Here is a 5,000-nt window from a genome sequence, read left to right as displayed (position 1 = left end):
TGGCTGTCCTCCCGGGGCTTAAGGGTCTCCTCCCGGGGCTTGATGGTCTCTCCTCCAGGGGCTTAAGGGTCTCCTCCCGGGGCTTAAGGGTCTCCTCCCGGGGCTTAAGGGTCTCCTCCCGGGGCTTAATGGTCGCTTCCCGGGGCTTAATGGTCGCTTCCCGGGGCTTAATGGTCGCTTCCCAGGGCTTAACGGTCTCCTCCCGGGGCTCAACGGTTGTCCTCAAGGCTCAATGGTCTTCCTCCGGGGGCCTGATGGCCGCTTCACGGGGCCTGATTCCTGGGGCCTGGCTGTCCGCTGCCTGAGGGAGGCCTTCATGGTTCGCCCGCCTGGGGCTTGATGGTCCAGCCGCTGGGCTGCTCCAGCTACATGCAACTACCGCACTGCGCTGCAGGTAGGCTCTGGAGGGGCAGGGGCATGAAGGTTAAGGCATTTTACCCAGCTGGACAGGTGCCCAAGGACGTGGGAGGCCAAAGGGAAGCCGGTAAGTCCCGGGTGTCGAAAAACAGGGGGCAAAAGAGAAAAAGACAAGGGGAAAGTTTAAAAAAAAAAAAAAAAAAAAAAGTAATATAAAATTCTACCACCGGGGGGGCGCTCCGGAGGGGCGCGGCCGGACTCCCCCACACCTCCAGGGTGCAAAGAACGGACGGAGGGGGGCAAACAACCGGCCGGAGAAATGCCCGAAAACTCGAAGGTAGTTCCCTCTCTCTCCACCGGGGGGCGCCGCGAGCCGGGCGGGGGCGCCCTCCCAGGCCCAGGGCCCAGCAGAGTGGCCGCCCGCGGGCCCGGGAGGCCGGCGGCTCCCGTCAATCCCAGGCGTCCAATGTGCCGAAAAAATTTTTTTCCTCCACCGGGGGGCGCTCCGGAGGGGCGCCGTTGGCCTCCGCCGGCTAAGAACCGGACGCCCAGGCGACGGCGCCGCGAAAGGGGGCACGGCGGGGAAACGGCGGGCACGTAACCGAGGAAGTAAATGAATCGAGTTGTAATTCCCCTCTCTGGCCACCGGGGGGCGCCGCGCGGCGGGCGGGGGCTCCCTCCCAGGCCCGGGGCCGTGCGGGGTGGCCGCCCGGGGGCCCGGGAGGTCGGCGGCTCCCGTCAATCCCGGGCGTCCGATGTGGGAAAAAAAATTTTTTTCCTCCACCGGGGGGCGCTCCGGAGGGGCGCCGTTTGCCTCCACGGGCTAAAAACCGGACGCCCAGGCGACGGCGCCGCGAAAGGGGGCACGGCGGGGAAACGGCGGGCACGTAACCGAGGAAATAAATAAATAAATAAATGAATCGAGCTGTAATTCCCCTCTCTGGCCACCGGGGGGCGCCGCGCGGCGGGCGGGGGCTCCCTCCCAGGCCCGGGGCCGTGCGGGGTGGCCGCCCGGGGGCCCGGGAGGTCGGCGGCTCCCGTCAATCCCGGGCGTCCGATGTGGGAAAAAAAAAATTTTTCCTCCACCGGGGGGCGCTCCGGAGGGGCGCCGTTTGCCTCCACGGGCTAAAAACCGGACGCCCAGGCGACGGCGCCGCGAAAGGGGGCACGGCGGGGAAACGGCGGGCACGTAACCGAGGAAATAAATAAATAAATGAATGAATCGAGGGGTAATTCCCTCCCTGGCCAGCGGGGGGCGCTGCGGGGGCGGCCAGACCGAGGGAGCGGGGACCGGGCCCCTTGCCCGGTCCCAAGGGGGCCCGGGGGACCCGGGCAGGGGGCTTCTCCTGGCCGGAAAGCCCTCCCTGGAAGTCCCGATGAGGACGAATCTGCCTGCGCCGCCCAGGCCAGAGTTCCAGGAGCCTGGGGAGAGAAGCTGCCAGCCCTGGGTGAAGGGCCCCCCGCACGGCGCTCTCATGCTACCTATTTCAGGCATGTTCCGGCAGAATAGTAGAGAGCGGCCACTTAGGACGGCCGTCTCTGGAAGTCCCGAAGGGGGCAAAGTCACTCCGGGCGCCCGGCCCAGAGTTCCAGGAGCCTGGGGAAGGTAGGGCGGCAGGGCTGGGTGTCCCCTGCCCAGCCAGAGTTCCAGGAGCCCGGGGAAGGCAGGGGCTGCAGGGCTGGGTGTCCCCTGCCCAGCCAGAGTTCCAGGAGCCCGGGGAAGGCAGGGGCTGCAGCGCTGGGTGTCCCCTGCCCAGCCAGAGTTCCAGGAGCCCGGGGAAGGCAGGGGCTGCAGCGCTGGGTGTCCCCTGCCCAGCCAGAGTTCCAGGGGCCCGGGGAAGGCAGGGGCTGCAGGGCTGGGTGTCCCCTGCCCAGCCAGAGTTCCAGGGGCCCGGGGAAGGACGGGCTGCAGGGCTGGCCCTCTCATGCCCAGCCAGAGTTCCAGGGGCCCGGGGAAGGCAGGGGCTGCAGGGCTGGGCGTCCCCTGCCCAGCCAGAGTTCCAGGGGCCCGGGGAAGGACGGGCTGCAGGGCTGGCCCTCTCATGCCCAGCCAGAGTTCCAGGGGCCCGGGGAAGGCAAGGGGCTGCAGGGCTGGGTGTCCCCTGCCCAGCCAGAGTTCCAGGGGCCCGGGGAAGGACGGGCTGCAGGGCTGGCCCTCTCATGCCCAGCCAGAGTTCCAGGAGCCCGGGGAAGGACGGGCTGCAGGGCTGGCCCTCTCATGCCCAGCCAGAGTTCCAGGAGCCCGGGGAAGGACGGGCTGCAGGGCTGGCCCTCTCATGCCCAGCCAGAGTTCCAGGAGCCCGGGGAAGGCAGGGGCTGCAGCGCTGGGTGTCCCCTGCCCAGCCAGAGTTCCAGGAGCCCGGGGAAGGACGGGCTGCAGGGCTGGCCCTCTCATGCCCAGCCAGAGTTCCAGGAGCCCGGGGAAGACAGGGGCTGCAGGGCTGGCCCTCTCATGCCCAGCCAGAGTTCCAGGAGCCCGGGGAAGGACGGGCTGCAGGGCTGGCCCTCTCATGCCCAGCCAGAGTTCCAGGGGCCCGGGGAAGGCAAGGGGCTGCAGGGCTGGGTGTCCCCTGCCCAGCCAGAGTTCCAGGAGCCCGGGGAAGGACGGGCTGCAGGGCTGGCCCTCTCATGCCCAGCCAGAGTTCCAGGAGCCCGGGGAAGGACGGGCTGCAGGGCTGGCCCTCTCATGCCCAGCCAGAGTTCCAGGAGCCCGGGGAAGGACGGGCTGCAGGGCTGGCCCTCTCATGCCCAGCCAGAGTTCCAGGAGCCCGGGGAAGGACGGGCTGCAGGGCTGGCCCTCTCATGCCCAGCCAGAGTTCCAGGAGCCCGGGGAAGGCAGGGGCTGCAGCGCTGGGTGTCCCCTGCCCAGCCAGAGTTCCAGGAGCCCGGGGAAGACAGGGGCTGCAGCGCTGGGTGTCCCCTGCCCAGCCAGAGTTCCAGGAGCCCGGGGAAGGCAGGGGCTGCAGCGCTGGGTGTCCCCTGCCCAGCCAGAGTTCCAGGAGCCCGGGGAAGGCAGGGGCTGCAGCGCTGGGTGTCCCCTGCCCAGCCAGAGTTCCAGGAGCCCGGGGAAGACAGGGGCTGCAGCGCTGGGTGTCCCCTGCCCAGCCAGAGTTCCAGGAGCCCGGGGAAGGCAGGGGCTGCAGCGCTGGGTGTCCCCTGCCCAGCCAGAGTTCCAGGAGCCCGGGGAAGGCAGGGGCTGCAGCGCTGGGTGTCCCCTGCCCAGCCAGAGTTCCAGGAGCCCGGGGAAGACAGGGGCTGCAGCGCTGGGTGTCCCCTGCCCAGCCAGAGTTCCAGGGGCCCGGGGAAGGCAGGGGCTGCAGCGCTGGGTGTCCCCTGCCCAGCCAGAGTTCCAGGAGCCCGGGGAAGGCAGGGGCTGCAGCGCTGGGTGTCCCCTGCCCAGCCAGAGTTCCAGGAGCCCGGGGAAGGCAGGGGCTGCAGCGCTGGGTGTCCCCTGCCCAGCCAGAGTTCCAGGAGCCCGGGGAAGACAGGGGCTGCAGCGCTGGGTGTCCCCTGCCCAGCCAGAGTTCCAGGGGCCCGGGGAAGGCAGGGGCTGCAGCGCTGGGTGTCCCCTGCCCAGCCAGAGTTCCAGGAGCCCGGGGAAGGCAGGGGCTGCAGCGCTGGGTGTCCCCTGCCCAGCCAGAGTTCCAGGAGCCCGGGGAAGGCAGGGGCTGCAGCGCTGGGTGTCCCCTGCCCAGCCAGAGTTCCAGGGGCCCGGGGAAGGACGGGCTGCAGGGCTTGCCCTCTCATGCCCAGCCAGAGTTCCAGGGGCCCGGGGAAGGCAGGGGCTGCAGCGCTGGGTGTCCCCTGCCCAGCCAGAGTTCCAGGAGCCCGGGGAAGGCAGGGGCTGCAGCGCTGGGTGTCCCCTGCCCAGCCAGAGTTCCAGAAAGAAACGCGCAAAGTATCGCCGCCACCTGCCAGGTGTCTACTTGCTTGGCACGGGGGGTACTCCGCAGGGGCCCCTAGGCCGGGGGCCCTCTCTGGAAGTCCCGATGAGAACGGATTTGCCTCGCCCCTACCGACGGCAGTTCCACGAGCTGGGCAGGGAGGAGTGGATCGCCGGCCTCTTGGGCCCCCCGCACGGCGCTCTAATGCTACGCTTCCCAGGCATGTCCCGGCAGAGGAGACAGGAGAGGTTGACACTTAGTGCAAAAATCGCAATGCTCTGCTTCGGCCAGCTCTGAGCTGCCTCACGCCCAGCCAGAGTTCCAGGAGCCTGGGGGAAGGACGGGCTGCAGCACTGGGTGTCCCCTGCCCAGCCAGAGTTCCAGGAGCCCGGGGAAGGCAGGGGCTGCAGGGCTGGGTGTCCCCTGCCCAGCCAGAGTTCCAGGAGCCCGGGGAAGGCAGGGGCTTCAGCGCTGGGTGTCCCCTGCCCAGCCAGAGTTCCAGGTGCCCGGGGAAGGACGGGCTGAAGCGCTGGCCCTCTCATGCCCAGCCAGAGTTCCAGGGGCCCGGGGAAGGCAGTGGCTGCGGCGCTGGGTGTCCCCTGCCCAGCCAGAGTTCCAGGGGCCCGGGGAAGGACGGGCTGCAGGGCTGGCCCTCTCATGCCCAGCCAGAGTTCCAGGAGCCCGGGGAAGGCAGGGGCTGCAGCGCTGGGTGTCCCCTGCCCAGCCAGAGTTCCAGGGGCCCGGGGAAGGCAGGGGCTG

The sequence above is a fragment of the Xenopus tropicalis genome, chromosome 7 (assembly GCF_000004195.4).
Source record: "Xenopus tropicalis strain Nigerian chromosome 7, UCB_Xtro_10.0, whole genome shotgun sequence".
NCBI lineage: Eukaryota > Metazoa > Chordata > Amphibia > Anura > Pipidae > Xenopus > Xenopus tropicalis.
The sequence above is the reverse complement of the archived record's forward strand: the minus strand, read 5'-3'. Positions refer to the sequence as shown.